A 17,900-nucleotide genomic window follows, 5' to 3' on the forward strand; every position below is an offset into this window, starting at 1 on the left:
TCACTGAAAAAAAAGTTCGGTAAATCCGAGGTAGTAAGGATCATATGGACGTATTTCTACCAAACAGACCTACGTGGAGGTGAGAAATATGGGGTGTGCTCTAGAAATCTGTATAAGAAACAATGTAAAAGTGGGCGTGGTTCCTTTTGAAGAATTGGAAAAGCGGGATATTGCATTCTATCAAAGAGACCTATGTGCAACTGAATGCGGAACTCATGAGCCGCGGGCATGGCAAAAGAGCGTTGTGAACAGGGCTCATGAGATAAAGCGCCCAGACGAAGATCGCGCACGTCGCTCCCCAGCTCGATCATTGCCGCTGACGTCACTGGCGCTTTATTATTCTCATTCACTCCTACGCAAAGAGAACTAACGAGCATACCCCATATTTCTCACTTGCACATAGGTCTGTTTGGTAGAAATACGTCCATATGGAACCAGGTTTTGTTCGATACACACAACCGAATTATTTGGTCTGTTCAACCGAATTGTTCGGTTTGTGCGACCGAACCATAATAAATTCTTACAGTTCGGTTCAGTGGACCGAACAGTTCTGCTGAGCAGACCGAATAATTCGGTCGTGTGTACCGAACAAAATCGTGGTTCCATATGATCCTAACTAGTTCGGATTTACCGAACTTTTTTTTCAGTGTAAAGTCGGAACACACATTTTACCTAAGTTCCTCCATTGAAGAGAGACGTTTACGTAAAATATAATGTAAAGGGATTTCTTGACCTTAGAATCATTCTATCTAAATGGTACCACCAAGTCTCTTCTTTTTTCAAACTGGCTGATCTCCAAAAATTAATGTTTTCCACCCCTCCTTCTTTGTATCTTTTTCCCTCTTCTTTGCTTTGTTATTACTATTTTCCTCTCTCCTCGTCTTTCCCCTCTCTTTTCCTTAACTGATTTCTCTTTGATAATTGGTGTGACCTCACTAAATTATAACGTGTGAAAGGCTAATATTTAGTTGAGGCTTCTTTGAATAAGCCGATTAATGAACCAACCAACTCTCAAAGATATAAAAACTTTGACATTCATACTGACCGAATATTATCCGGGTAACTACGTGCAATTCGCCTTAGTACAAATGCTTAGGCAAAAACAAGACCTTGAGAGTGCAAAAAGTTGCACGTTCCTGAATATCACATGCGTGTGTCATATTTTTCTACACGAGAATTCTAAACACACTGGCCAAAACATGAAAATGCTCTCAAGTTCTGAAAGCCTAACTTTAATTTTGGGTCTCTGAGTTGTAGAATGACCTGTTTTACGTGAAATCAATATTGCTAACTCATAAGACCCATTTAACCTCGAGAAACCCCCATAAAAAACTGATCCAATTTGGTTTTTATTTTCAGGTATTTAATTATTGTTGTCTCATATGGGTGTCTGATGAGAAAGTTCCAACTTACTTGTAGCTGATGAGGCCAACAATGAAAGTTTTTCGTTTTCACCTACGCCTTTTCCGAAGTATCAAATTTTCCTAAAAATGTATTCGTCAGCTACCAAAATAGTTTCTGAACGCATAATTAAATAGTGCGCAAAATTTGTTCTTTGAAAAACTAGGGTTATTTTTAGCTTCAATGTCGAAAAACAGTGAAAACTGTCGATAAAATGAGAAAAATCAACAGTATGGCAACGTTTGGTTTTTTGAGAGGATACAAAATAAAGCTGTTACCCCGGAATTTCGATACTGGCCGTTGACTATGTTTAACGTCCTGTGAATTAAGGCCTCTATTCTTGACTGAACATTCACAGGTCCCTACGTTTTTAGGATTCTCAACGAAATCTACTTTTCCCAACTTGATTGACAGTTTAACCTATGAGCCTGACGGGTATTCGAGTAATTAATAGTTTCCACATCTTCATAATGATTTAAATGTTACACCTATTTGTTGGTTTAGTCAGCGTTACATAGTGATCACAATAATCTATGCGCATATTCGACCCCACGATGCATCACATTATCTTTTAAAGGGAATAGGAAAGATACATAAAAAATCTCAATAAAATGTTTTTTTCTTTCTTTTTCCTTCAGAAGTGTTCTTACATTTCAATTTCATCCTGCAGGAGGAAAGGAGCAAGCGCTCAAATTTCTCGCAACGCTTTCTTTTTCTAAGCCTGCTCTTATCTCTCTACTAACATCCGTTGCAATAAACGTGACGTTCTTTTATGCTGGTAAACTGTCCAGTGTTAAAATGTGTAATGTGTAAATAAATTAAACATTACTTAACGTGATTCGATGGACGCCATATTTTGTGTCAGAACGGCATGCGATATATCGCATCAATTGGTTCCATTTTTTCAGCTACCCGTCATATTTCTCCAATTTTGAGATCGCAATTCTGTTGTCAGGAGACTAAAGCACTCATTTACCAATTTTAACAAAGAAATCCAACGTAATGAAGTCGTGGTTTTTTTTAAAGAGAAAATATCGCATTCGATACTGATATCGAAACTGCACTCGAATGCGATATTTTCTCACTAAAAAACCACGCCTTTATTACATTGAATTTCTTTGTTAAAATTGGTAAGTGAGTGCTTTAGTCTCCTGACAACAGAATTGTAATCTCAAAATTGGAGAGAAATGACAAGTAGCTGAAAAATGGAACCAATCGATGCGATATATCGCATGCCGTTCTGACACAGAATATGGCGTCCATCGAATCACCGTAATGTGCAAATAAATTAAACATGAATTAATTAATGAATACATTAAACATTAGTTATTTAATTTACCATCAAATAATTTCTGTAATTCTGTATCTCTACTAATTCTGTGTCAACTCTTTTTTCGGTATAACGCGGCATCCAATGACACCCAGTTTAAGCCCCCGACCCCCATGCAATGCAACACGGCAACGCGGCCGTGTGTGGTGAAAAATAACGAATAAGCATTATTGCCATCACTAATAAATTACGGGCACAAAAGCATTTTTCAATGAGGCGGGAGCGCGGTTCACCCTCCCGACCGCGAGCGGACCCCCGGAAACCCCTCGGTTAAACGGAGGCATTGAAACCGACACCGGCCCTGGGTGCCGGCAACGTTCCGCGCGTCGGACGGGGAATAATGGAAGCGGAACGCAGGCCGGAATGCGCGCCCGAAACAAGGGAGCGACAATGAATAAGTCAAGGCGCGAACAAAAGCGCCACTTGAAATTGGCGCAGTCGTCACCCGCCTGCCCTGCCCCCGTCGGCGGAAGTGGCAAGCTTCCGGTCGGGAAATGAAACTTGGCTGCCCGCTTTTGGCCTCGGCGCAGGTGAGATTTCCTTCGAGGAGTGTGTAAGAATGTTTATTAAAAATTGCTTCGTGTGAAGAATGTGTGTTGCAGGTTGCATATCCGCCGGCATAGCTGGCACCCCCGTGGACCCTGGTATGCAGTTGGGTCCAGGCACCCGGGACGTCCTCGGCCGACGGGATTTTTTGTTTTTTAAAGTTGATGCTCGGGTGCGACTGTGAACTTTAGCCATTTTTTGACATAACCTCTTCTGATATTGCAATGTTGGTTTTTTTTTTATTTTTAGAAAATTTTCAATTGGACCGAGTTTATAAAAAAGGAGCGAACCCACATTTTCGAAAAAATCGAGTTAAGAATGTTTTTGAGCTTCAGTAGTCGTTTATTTTCTCATGCCAAAATCTAAAAGTTAAAATAAAGAAATTAGTCTGTGAAAAGAGGGGTCAACTTATTTTCTACATTGGGCCTTATGCAGGAATAAAACTTAAACCTCTTTTCCTCAGTTTTAAACTGATGTGGGTTGGTTCTTTTATGATGAACTCGGTCCATTTGTTATGTAGTGCCAGCATGAAACAGGGACGAGGAGGACTTCTTTCACATTAATCCTAAATTTTGTGGAATATTTCACTTGAAATCTCAATAGTTAAATTTTCAAGAAAAATTGCAATCCTGGAGAGGGTAGGAGCAACTGGGGACCTACCAGACCAGGGTCAAAAGAGCTGATTCCTATTCGAAAAACATTCGGTTCCGCCCTTCAATTTAAATTTTCAAGAAAAATTGCAATCCTGGAGAGGGTAGGAGCAACTAGGGACCTACCAGACCAGGGTCAAAAGAGCTAATTCCTATTCGAAAAACATTCGGTCCCGCCCTTCAATTTAAATTTTCAAGAAAAATTGCAATCCTGGAGAGGGTAGGAGCAACTGGGGACCTACCAGACCAGGGTCAAAAGAGCTGATTCCTATTCGAAAAACATTCGGTCCCGCCCTTCAATTTAAATTTTCAAGAAAAATTGCAATCCTGGAGAGGGTAGGAGCAACTGGGGACCTACCAGACCAGGGTCAAAAGAGCTGATTCCTTTTCAAAAACATTCGGTCCCGCCCTTCAATTTAAATTTTCAAGAAAAATTGCAATCCTGGAGAGGGTAGGAGCAACTGGGGACCTACCAGACCAGGGTCAAAAGAGCTGATTCCTATTCAAAAAACATTCGGTCCCGCCCTTCAATTTAAATTTTCAAGAAAAATTGCAATCCTGGAGAGGGGAGGAGCAACTGGGGGCCTACCAGACCAGGGTCAAAAGAGCTGATTCCTATTCGAAAAACATTCGGTCCCGCCCTATGAGTGTCGAGAATCACGTATCGGATGAGAAAAGCACCGCGGCGAGGCCATCTCCTCAGGACCCAATTCGTCGCTCCCCTAGCGAAAGGGCGTATTTAAATTTCAACGTGAGCCCCGTTCTCCGTATGAATCTACACGTCCCAGGTCTCACGTTGAAATTGAGATCCGCCCTTACGGCGGAGGAGCGACGAATTCTCGATGCACCGCAGACCTCTCGAGCCTCGACCCTGTCGCAAAGCGGGATCGTAATCGGCTCTGCGGCGAAATTGCGGGGGAGGGAGTAGGGGCGCTTAGGCTTGGGCGGGGGCGCGATAAGTGAAAAAATCGCCAAGTGCCATAATGACAGGTAAGCCCCCCGCGACGAGCCGACGCGACACGACACGACGCGCCTATCATTTGATGCGGGGTTGAGATACTGCATCATCCCCCTCTCTCGACGCCCCGCCGCACGGTGGGAAGGGTCCATTCGGAGGGTTGGACTAGAGTCCCTTTATACTTAGAGTCCCTTTATACTGAGAGTCAAGACAACGTCCCCTCATGGGGTCACAAACGGGAATAAAGATTACAGAAATTGAACGTTTTTTGTAATCTTTGATCGGCCCATTCTCAAATTCCTTTCTCCGTTTCTTCTCTCATTCCGTTTGTTCTTTGCCAAACCCTTAATTCCCTGGTCCATTCCAGATTATAATCTTTGCAATCGGTGAAAACGTAATCTTTATTCCCGTTTGTGACACTGTGAAGGCCCAAAATCATAAAATACGGGAACCAATCAGAAATGGATTCACATTGTCTTGATTCTCAGTATAAAGGGACTCTATTTATACTGAGAGTCAAGACAATGTGAATCCATTTCTGATTGGTTCCCGTATTTTAGGCCTTCACAGTGTCACGAACGGGAATAAAGATTACATTTTCACCGATTGCAAAGATTATAATCTGGAATGGACCAGGGAATTACGGGTTCGGCAAGGAACGAACGGATGAGAGAAGGAACGGAGAGAGAAATTTGAGAATGAGCCGATCAAAGATCACGAAAAACGTTCAATTTCTGTAATGTTTATTCCAGTTTGTGACTCCATGAGGGGGTGTTGTCTTGACTCTCAGAATAAGGGGACTCTAGGTTGGACGTGATCTTGAAACTTCAAGCGCCCCTTTCTTCGTTAATACTGAGCGTAGAAGTTTGAAAATGATTACACTGATTTTCTCAGATGGATCGCATTTAGCAAAAAGGAACCAGCGCGATTATATTGTTGTAAAAATGTTGCCACTTCAAAATTATCTAAAAAATCTCCCCGAACACCAAATAGTTTTGGCTTCCCACCAAAAAATTGTTAATTTTAAAGGAAAATAACTGTGTAAATTGTAATACTATACATTAGTTAAATATTTTTAAGAGAAAAGGAGGAGTCGCACGATTTTGAAAACACTGTGAACGCGCTGGTTCTTTTCTGCTGAATGCGATCCAAATAAACTTCCTTTAAAAAGCACCTTGTGTAGATCGCATTTAGCAAAAAGGAAGCAGCACGAATACAGTGTTTTCAAAATCGTACAACTTTTTCTTTTCTTGTGAAATTACCCAATGTATGGATTACATTTTGGAATTTGGAACTATTAGTTCTAGCCCGGTTTAAAAACAACGTATGTGTCATTAGTTTTCCTATGCACATAAGTGTTTTTCCAGAAGAGCCAGCATATACAGTTCCAAATTGCAAAATTTAGTCTATATGTACAGTGTTAAAATTTACACAAGTATCGTCCTTTAAAATTTACAATTTTTTGGTGGGAAGAAAAAACTATTTGCTATCCTGAGAGATTCTTTAGAAAATTATGAAGAAGCAAAATTTTTACAACATTCTCATCGCGCTGGTTCCTTTTCTCTAAATGCAATTAAAAATGTATCCGGCATATTTCAGTGTAGATTTTACAATGAGAAAATGCTACTTCAACAACCCTCGTGGTTAAATTAGCTTTCCGTTATTTTTAAATGTACATTTGATACAGGTCGACATATTTTTAAACAATTCAATTGTTAAATCAGCAATCCATTTTTTCCGTGAAGAGATTTTGATTTTTGATTTTTGTTTTTTGGTTGAGAAGAAGGTGGAAACCACCCCCATAACGTCCCAAGCTTTATATCTATTATTGTTTCATAGCCTTTGGTCACCAGTTTTCTTGTGTTCTTAAGTCAGACATTACAATTGTCACATTTAACAAAAGGGAAGTAGGCCGATCACGGTGGTCTCAGAATGTTGCATCTTCTTATTTACTTTAAAAATTACAAAATACGTGTATAGTAATAAAACTTACATAGTTGTTTTCCTTTGAAATTAAACAATTTCCTGGTAGAAAATCAAAACTTACTTGATCTTCTATGCATTTGTTTAGATAATTATGAAGATTTTAGATTTTGAAGACACTGTAATCGAGTTGGGTCCCTTCTGTTAAAGGAAATAAAAAGTTTCTGATCAAAATTTTTGACGAAAAATGGAAATTTTAATGTCTGTGCCACATTATTTTAACTTACATGGAACCGATCATAAATATGTAGCAGTAAATTTGGGATTAATTGATCGCTCATCCCCACTCTAACGCACTTGCGACGCATCTTTCAAATGGATTGCATTTTTTCAGTAATTTTATTGCAAAGTATGAAAATGCACAATCTTAGCATCATTACAATACTTCTGGTTCCTTTCGGCAAAATGTAATCCAAATGTAACAACACAATGGTTAGACGCTCTCATAGTTTTCCCCCTCCCTCAGCATATCGTTACAAATTTTATGAACAGGACCGTGAGGGGTGCTTTTCTTTACTTTTAGGCGCGGCTAAGAGTACAAATTCAATTACCCTGTACTGTCATTCCTTCTATTGTACTTCATTCACCCGATCATTCATACATGGATCGCAGGATTGTTAAATAAGCGATTTCATTTTTTCCGTGTAGGTCTACCTAATGTCTGACCTGTCCCAATGGCTCGTTCCACTGTTCGGCGGGAGGGGGGCGCGAACCCCCTTCCTCTCGCCCGGCACCCCTCGAAAACTGCGCAACCACTTCAATCTACGACCCCGGGGGAGGGGCGGTGTTCCCTCCCCGCTCATCAAACAAGAGACTGAGTGACTGCAGTGAAATGCACCGCGTTCGGAGCAGACAGATATTATTGTAATCAACCTGTTCGATGCCTTCACCCCCTTCTTTTCATCCCCACCCCCTCCCCCTCGTTTGCTAATCCCCCGACTCCCTGTGGATGTGCTTCCTTGCCCTCATCAGACGACTTTTGGCGCGACCGACTAAACGGGGTGTCCCGGGATTGCCCTGCTGCCAAATCGCTTGAATAATGACGCTATTCAATCTCCATCGGTGGCCGATTGTTGATATTATGTGTTCGGTAGTAAGACTTAGTGAAGGTAATCTGAAATGGTTTTGTGAGATTGGGCCGGGGTGGCTACCGCCACCTAGAATTGGACGGAGTTAAACAGAAAGAAACCAAGCCAAATCGGGATCGAACCGAGAAAAAGAGGTTTAAGGTGATTCGATGGATGCCATATTTTGTGTAAGAACGGCATGCGATATATCGCATCAATTGGTTCCATTTTTTCGGCTACTCGTCATTTTTCTCCAATTTTGAGATCGCAATTCTGTTCTCCGGAGACTAAAGCACTCACTCACCAATTTCAACAGAGAAATTCAACGTAATAAAGGCGTGGTTTTTTTAGAGAGAAAACATAGCATTCGATACTGATATCGAAACTGCACTCGAATGCGATATTTTCTCTCTAAAAAAACCATGCCTTTATTACGTTGAATTTCTTTGTAAAAATTGGTAAGTGAGTGCTTAAGTCTCCTGACAACAGAATTGCGATCTCAAAATTGGAGAAAAATGACGAGAAGCTGAAAAAATGGAACCAATTGATGCGATGTATCGCATGCCGTTCTGACACAAAATATGGCGTCCATCGAATCACCTTAAAGTTTAGCTCCTGCATAAGACTCAATGTAAAAGATAAACTTCAAGTTCAGTTTCTGCAAAATTTGCTCCAACAAAAACTTTGAATTTTTGGCGATAGATAGTAGAGCAGTGGTTGATTTCAAAACCACTCATAACTCAATTTTTTCCAAAATGTGGGGTGGTTCTTTTCTGCTTAACTCAGTCAAATTGGTCACTAGGATGTAATGATGCAACATGGAGCTATCTGCAAATGGATACAAACAAAGGGAGCATCGCGGCAAAATATATAGTACTGGTTAGTTAGTAAGTTATTTAATTTACGACGATCAGCAACCAAGCTATTTACGTCGGGGACCAGGAGACCTTGAATTTTTAAATTTAATTGCTTAAAGAGTTTTAAAATGTCGGCGACTAAGGGTAACTACATTACATATTACGTATAGCTACGTGAGCAACAAATTCATTTTTAAATAAGGATGTGTTGCTCACGTATACTATTATGCCAAGGAAAAACGCCGTATGAACACTCGAATGTTACGTGATTTCGTCTTAGAAAATACGAAAGTTATGAATATTCTCCCTTGAAATTTTCAGATACTTTAGGTCATATGAGGAAAAAAATTATCCGAAAAATCGGGAGAAGGATCCTTACAAATTCACCCAAAAATTCGTGAGTTGTTGCCGGCAATTTAGCAACATCTGGAGGCTCGCTTTGCACGACAGTATGACCCTTTTAGCACTATTACCAATAAGACTAATTGAAAAAAACATATTAGAGCACAGAAAATAGAGCATAAATAGAGCACAGGAAAGGACGCACGTTAATGACGGCGCAGACATACAACTATTCGCGCTTGATGGATGTCCGTGTTGCGTCTGTGAAATTGAAGGCGCGAGGCGTGAGCTCGCAGTTCCTCTCTACGCTGCCAACGATGTGCCACTCAGATTCGGGTGAAGTTGGCTTGTTTCCTCTTAAAAAAATGAAGCAGGAGCCGAAATTTTGAAACATCGCAATCAAGATACGCGGTTTCGTACTTTCCTAATCGAAATGCATCCTAATTAATAAAAACAACCTGGTATATATTTTATAATCATTTTTATCGCATAACAATGAATATGAAATCATTTATATCGCCTGTTCTGATGAAAAACCTCCTTCATTTAAGAAATGTTGATCCTAGCTTGGTCAAAAGAGGTGACTGACTGAGGCCCAAAAGCGCTTTTCTTCTTCTCGAGTGGCCTCGTACAATTAACCAAAATTAGGTCATTCCCAGTTCTTTCCGTATTTTTCACAGCTGAAAATGTGACGGCTCGAGACCCTACCCTTACAATTTCCACCCTGTTCGCCCGTTCTTTTTTAAGTTCACTCCCTCCTCTTCCTCCTCGCTGAGTATGCATGCCATTTGACGTCAGGATGAAGAGGGCATGGCCCGTTTCAAGTGCCTTCGTGAGAGGATCCACTTGATGCAGGGCCCTAAATCCTTAGCCGCGGCGTAACACTAGCGGGACTAAAAGCTCATTACGGCCATCCCGGCCCAACTCGTCCGAGTTGGAAACTTATTAGTTGAAGCGATAAACTTTTCAACAGGTCGGACGGAGCGCCGACTGACTATCCGCGCCCCGCGTTGCCGTTCAACCGCGGAAACGCGCAAAAACGAGCGGGTTCCGACTGGAAATTGCCAACGTGGTGCTCGCCGAACTGTCTGCTCGGCTTGCTTCTTGTTTCTCAGCTCGCTTCCTGTTTCGCATTGTTTCCGGTTTTCGGAACCGGAAGTGAAGGAATCATCAGCGGAGAAGCGGCGGCGCTGCTGCTGTTGCCGAAGACAAATTCTGGAATTGTGGATGTTTCGCGTTGTACGTGTGAAATTTCGATATTTTCGCGGGATTTTTGTAAGTTTGGCAACGCGAGGGGTTGGGTTTAACCTTTGCGTGCATGTGGTGCCTTGGCCACTGCCGGCACTTATGACCCAGTTGCCTGATTTATTGAGGAATCATTGGATTTTCTCTTTCGGCTGGAGTAATCTTTTAACTTTTGGAAGAAAATGGGATGGAAAACTCCGTCGCGAAAACAAGGAGCCACCATCTAGGTCGACTGAGTCTCTTATTATGAACACTCAAAAAAAACACATTGGATCTAGAGTCCAGACTCTTAAAATTATCGACAAGAAAAAGGACTCTTGATTCAATCAGGATCTATACTGAAAAAAAAAAAAAAAAAAAAAAAAAAAAAAAAAAAAAAAAAAAAAACACATAGGATCTAGAATCCAGACTCTTGAAAACATTGACAAGAAAAAATACTCTCGATTCAATCGGATTTTTGCTTGAATCAAAACGAAATCCGCTTAAAGTAAGAGGCTTGGTTCTTGATTTAAGCTAGATTCTGATTGAATCAAGAGCACTTTTTCTTGTCGATGTTTTTAAGAGTCTGGACTCTAGATCCAATGTGTTTTTTCTTTCCAGTGTAGCTTAAATCAAGAACCAAGCCTCTTAATGTAAGCGGATTTCCTTTTGACTCAAGCAAAAATCCGATTGAATCAAGAGTATTTTTTCTTGTCAATGTTTTCAAGAGTCTGGACTCTGGATCCAATGTGTTTTTTTTCCAGTGAAGTTTTGCTGAAGAGATAACGAGAGTCGGACTACATTTCGCGATAAAAAAACACCATTTTTGACGCATTTTCGAAACAAAATGAGATCCAATAGTTTCACTTCGCAGATAGATATTTTGGTGATGGATGACCTGGGATTAGTGCTGCCGTGCCATGTAAAAACCCGTTTGGACATCCGTGAGTTGCCACACGGAGAAAAAAACTTCGTGCGTGGGATCCGACGTTGAGGTCATACGGATCTCTGAAATTTTCGGATCACGTATCTAAAAACTTGAGGTCCAGCTGCCGAAGTTCAGGTCAGACATCGAGGCACTTCGGTGTGTATCGGAGTACTTCAGATGTCTGACCTGAACTTCGGCAGCTGGACCTGAAGTTTTTAGATACGTGGTCCGAAAACTTCAGAGATCCAGTTGACCTCAACTTCGGGTCCCACGCACGAGGTTTTTTTCTCCGTGCAAATGCCCTCGATAAAAGTTGTATTTGTTAAGAAAAATAATGCATCTTTCCCCCTGCAATTTCCGGAAATTTAAATCAAACTGCGAACAAAACTGCCGCAAACTTTTTTTTTAAGAAATACACACAATCTTCCCAGTAAATTAGGTTTTTATTAAAGGAAATATGACAGTCTGAAGGCTCATACGGCGTTCTTACTTAGCACAGCAGAGTATATTTATTATCACAGCAGCTGTTCTTCATTGCAAAACATATCGTTCGGTTGTGTCTAACAAAAAATAACAGCAAAATTATGATAGGCGCACCACAGACGTATGCAATCTGCCTCTATAATTTTACGATATACTAGCCGGGGGCTACGCCCCCTGGACCCCCGGTCACTCGCTGCGCGAGTGACATTCGGCTCGCTTCGCGAGCCGATTTTGTAGTAGTTGCAAATTTTTTATCACTATATTTTGAAGATTTCATAGAAAACATTATGAAATTCTCATTCCACAATTAACTTGTAGAATAATAATGGCAGGGCAAGAAATAGACTATATCTTATGGACGGTTCCCACTTAGTAAAAACAGCCAACACCACGAGAAGGTGAGGAACCATTGTTAGCCACTTTTTTTACTTTTCTGAAAAAATTTACTGAAATTTTAGTTGCGTCCCCTAAAAGGAAACACGGAGAAAAAAATTTTGTGCATGGAACCCGAAGCTGAGATCATATGGATCTCTGAAGTTTTCGGATCACGCATCCGAAAAGTTAAGGTCCATCTGCCGAAGTTCGGGTCAGACAATTGAAGTAGTTCGGTATATACCGAAGGTTTCAGGTCACACATCTGAAGTACTCGGTGCATGCCGAAGTGTTTCAGATTTCTGACCCGAATTTCGGCAGCTGGACCTCAAGTTTTAAGAGATTCATATGATCTCAACGTCGGGTCCCATGCACGAAGTTTTTTCTCCGTGTGAGTATTAATATAAATTTCAACACAGTCAAACACAGTAGAGAACCAAGGAAATCACAGTAGAACAGAGAAAAAATACCGTCGAATAAATAAAGAAAACTATTATCGAAGAAATTCTAATTATTTGGAAAGTAATTCGCTGGCGTAGGTAATCAATGCGTAGCTGCGTAGGAGCATGAGCGAGATTTATATCATCAACTGACCGCTGGCCGGTAGGTACCTGGGTGGGCGAGCGACAATACGTAAGCGGTGGCATATGGTTCGATTGACAGAGGAGTGGGGAACGGTCAGACGTAGGGGAAAGGTTCAGGCTGAACCGTTCAGCACAGCGCAGCGTCAGTCACCGGGTGGGGAAGAGAGTCCGGGAGGGGACACTTCCCCTCGAGTGAAATAGAAACAAGCAGTTCCAACGCCAAAGCGTTGGAGGGCGCTTCTTTAACACTGCGCATGCGAGGAACGTTTTCATACGGCCAAGCGAGAGTATTGCGGACGGACGATGTATAACAAATTGCCTACGTGAAGGTGGTCCGGCAGCAACATACCCGCCGCTAGTCTCTGGAAAACAATAGAAAATAGTAGTTGCGTACGTTGCCAGCGAGCGCGCTGCGAGCGCATCTGTTTCAGTTACCTAGCATCGAGTCGGGCCTCTAACTTTCTATTCTCTCTGACATAACCTTAAACCTTCAACCCAGAGCCGCAAACAGCTGACGCTTGACGATGCTGCGCCGAGAAAATGAACCAATCACAAAATAGCACAGTAATACGTCACTAAAATGAAGAGATCACGTGACTGTTCGTGATTTTTTCGAATCAATCTGAAACTACAACCTCGAATATGAGGCATTTAAGCATAACGAAGCCCCAAAATAGTTTAACCAGGTAATACTTCCGTGCGAGATTGTTATGCTTAAAAGCAAAACATTTCACGAAAACTTTTACGAATACCAGATGCAGAAAAAAATCCAATTTTCCCGGGTGTACCAGAATGGCGTCATTACCCATAAGGCAAAAGGGCATGTAGTATAGTACATGTTACATCGGGGGAGTCGAACGGTTGGAAAGGGCGCATCTGGTACCCAGAAGCGCCCAAAAGGCAGAATCCTTCGAAGTTTATATTAATGATGCTAGAAAATTGCGCATTTTTGAGCTTCCTACTTTCAAAACTATTCTAAGTTAAAACGGGGAAGTGAAGATGTCGGATCGCTGGCGTTTCCTGGTTGTGAAAATTTGGACTAAATTTATTGGAAAGGGAAACAACAATTTCTGGCTCATTTCAGAAACGACATAAGTGCCATTATTTTCCTTATGTAGATAAGTGTTTTTACCCATGAGTCAGGAAATGTTACAACTAATTACAAAATGCTGTCTATTTATAAAGCTAAGACACACGACGGAGGTCACTTTGATTAGTTGTGTCGTGCTAAGGAAGAACGCCGTATGAGCTTTCAGACGTTGCCAAATTTCCTCCAATAAAAACTGAATTTACTGGGAAAATTGCGAACATTATTTTTCAACATTTTCAGACAATTTTGTACACAATTTAATCTAAATTATCTGAAAATTTCAAAGAAAAATGTGCATAAATGTCGTCAAAAATACATGTTTTATCGAAGGAAATTTGGCAACTCTCGAATGTTCATACGGCGTTCTTCCTTAGCACGGCAGTATGATACATTACGTACATAAGGAAATTGGGATGTGTCTGAGCTGCAACGCTTCAGCATGCGCGCGGGAGGTTAAGAAATTAGCTTATTTCTCACGGAATTTGTAACATAAAGAAATGATTTCAGGCTCTGTCGACGTGTGAATAGTTATTTTTGAGCCATTTGCAGGAGAGACACCTTTTTTCTCCCCTCTGACAAAAGTTTGCGACAAACGCATTCTGTTCAGTTCAAACATAGATTTCAATTGCTGATATTCAGTATACGTCTAAAGCGTATTATCGAGGCCTTACGGCAACAGTGTCGCATGCCCGTTAAATTGCAAACGCCTCTCATTAAAATTATCCGCGGCAGCCATTTCATTTGGAATGAGAGTCGCATGGTTTTACTTTTTAATGACACTTCTTCGCCTTCAGCCGTTCTTGTTTCTCTCTATTATCCGTGATTTTTGTTCTCATGTCGTTTCTCGCGAGACAATTCGATATTGGCCATAGAATCCCTTCGAGTTTTTTTACAAATTTGATGCTCCTGAACATATACTGCGAGTGTGTACTTTCTTGATGTAAGGTCCTCTGTTAATTTGTGAAACCATGCGTTCGGGTCATATTAGATTACGATAGAATAGAGCTATGCGATTGGTCGCCTACGTCGATTGAACGACCAGTGACTACGTAGCGAGACTACCAGACTTCATCGGACCAAACAATTGAATACATAAAGGCATAACTTTGGTAGAAAACTAGCCGATTATTTGATGAAAAATAAATACATTTGCAATAAATTGAAGACAAATAACTGCTTAAAAGAGGGGTAAAGCGGGCTGATTATTGAGATTGATAGACAAAGCAATAACTTATTGGAGGCTATACTGCCATGCTAAGGAAGAACGCCTTATGAACATTCAAGGGTTGCCAAATTTCCTTCAATTAAATGTTCATTTTTGAGGAGAGCTATGGTTATTTTCCTTTTGAATTATCAAAAACTTCAGGAGAAATTGCGGGCAACATTATCTGAAAAACTGAAGGAAAAATAGTCACGAGTTTGCCAGGAAATTCGTGTTTTATTGATCATCCGTCAATTGAAATGTGGAAACGCCTAAAGGTTCATACAGCGTTTTCCCTTAGCACGGCAGTATAACAGCATATTATGTTTTTGAGGCATTATTTTTCTATATTCCTTCTTAAATATAAAATGAAGTAGAAAATGTTTCGCCATGCAACTGATAGACAGAGACTTCTAGTCTTCAGCGATTAACTAAGTTTTCCTTCAACTGAGTGGATATGCAATTTGTGCTATTTGGGCGTTAAAAAAGTCGTATCATGAGTTTTAAACTAGTAATGCGATAGCACATCTGCATCTACAGAAAATTGGCTGCGCTTCGCATTGGGAAAAAAGTCTCATGGATGTAGAGTCCAGACTCTTAAAAACATTGACAAGAAAAAATACTCTTGATTCAATCGGACTTTTTGCTTGAATCAAAAAGAAATCCGCCTAAATCAAGAGGCTCGGCTCTTCGATTCAAGGCAAAATCGGATTGAATCGAGAGTATTTTTTCTTGTCAATGTTATGAAGAGTCTGGACTCAAGATTCAAGCGACTTTCTTTTCCAGTGCGAAGTAATGGGACGCAGGCCCAAATTTCATTGAACTTACTCTCAAGAATGTTACGTTACATGAATTTGCTATTCTTTGACTTGAATATGACCATTGCCATATTTCCTCTGATAAATTACGCATTTCTTTGTTACTTTTGCATAATCCTCTTTCAACGTGTTTGAAAATTTTATCCAACATACCTATCCGGAAATTTCAAAGAAAAATATCTGTAATTTTTCACAAATATGAATATTTTAAATAGAAAAATTTGACAACGCTCACATGTTTATATACCGCGCTCCTTTTAGCAGGGCAGCATACGAACTAATAAACGACGCTACATCGTGAGAGTTTATACCAAGAGTGTTTTCATAACCAAACCCCGTCAAGTTCAAGATGCTGTGGATCAGTTTCGCCCCCCCCCCCCCTTAGTGGGAATAAAAGATGTAAATCACTTGAGAAATACGATCCCTCGGGAAATCAAAACCGCGTATTTACGCCCGGTTCGCACCGGAGATAGGCGGTTCCAACTCGGTCGACCGCGGGAACCGAAGTGCAGTGAAGCGCCCTTGGATTTGAATAAAAGCCGCGTTACAATGTTAAATTTGCCGAGTATCAAAGTCGGATTACGTTTATTGAGACGGTGAACTTAACCGCTCCGCGGCGAGAACCTCGCAAGAACTTTGAGGCGTTGCAAAATTTCCTAATTTATACCATTAATTTTTTAAGAAATTTACGGATATTTTTAAGCGTGCCAGTAGGGCTCGCTTTTTTTCTAATATTTTCAAGGAAAGGTTTCAATTTAATAAAAAAAAATACATGAACAATTTAAATGAAAATACGTGTTTCATCTCTCAAAAATGAGTAATTTTCCGAGGGGGTTTGGCAACCCCCAAGTCCTCATACGGTGTTTTTCCGTGCAACCCGGCAGAGTTCAGCACCGTGCCCGGTCCATGGTGGCGAGTTGAGTCAAATCATAAGCTGCATATAATGACGTCATTAAATTAAAAGAGGTGCTTCTCAACCGCACCCGCACGCGTAAGGAGCCCCTGCCGGTTATACGATGCGCCTTACACTGTAAGTTTACGATGCCGAGAGATAAGCCTGAGACTCCGGCGTCTTTATATACCTAATAAAAAAGTTATAAGCCCCCTTTGAACTGTCTTTTCTGCCGGCCGATAAACGTATGGAGTCAAGTCAAACAAATGCCCGTGTGGCGGAGTATGGAGTAACTGTGGGCTCTTAAGGAATACGCCTTTTCTTCCGCGGTGGATTCCACCGTGTCAAATTTGAGGTTGCCAAGTTTCTGTCCCGACCAAAGACATAGAGACGGAGCGCTAAAAGTAAAAAATGAAGCTTCTTTTCAACCACCTCTACTATTGCTATTGGCGGCAAAATCGGGGAAGTTTGAAATTCAAATGTAGGGCGGGAACTGAATAAAATTGCGTAAACAAATTATTCTAGGTTGATTTTTGCCCACATTCACTTACCCACATATGTTTTTTTAGCTGTAGGTTATTTTTGGTCCGTCATCGACCAAATGATTTCATTCGGGAGTAACGGTCATCTAGGACTGTAACGGCCTGTTTGAACCGGCAGGACCAACATGAGCAGAAGAAAAACTAACTTTATCTGAGATTACTGCCTGTTACCGAGCAAAAGTAGGTGTATTATAAAAATTCAATGTCCCAAATTTCTTAATGTTTTCGTTGTAAGCATTTAAAATACGTTTAGAAGAAGAAATGTGGAAAAATCAAGAGGACAAGTTCAAATCAAATTTCCGTTTGCCGCCATGAATTCCCGCGCTCATTTACACACTCACACAAGCACCCAGCGCCAAACCAGGCTTCATTTTTTCCTCGTGCTTTTAGATACGAGCACTCAATCTTCATGTCTTTGGTCCCGACTTCGAATGGGTTTGAATTAGATCCAACCAAGAAAAACCTTTTTTTTCCTCTTCTTTTTTTTTTGAGAACGTCAGACTCCGCATGGTGTTTCAGAAGATCCCGGGAGGGGATCCCTCCGGGCGACCTGCAGGGTGTACTAAAGGTCAGTGCTAAACCACGTTTGATTCGACTAGAAGTTACCATATTTAAAGAATACAGACTATGTG

The sequence above is a fragment of the Bemisia tabaci genome, chromosome 10 (assembly GCF_918797505.1).
Source record: "Bemisia tabaci chromosome 10, PGI_BMITA_v3".
Taxonomy (NCBI): domain Eukaryota; kingdom Metazoa; phylum Arthropoda; class Insecta; order Hemiptera; family Aleyrodidae; genus Bemisia; species Bemisia tabaci.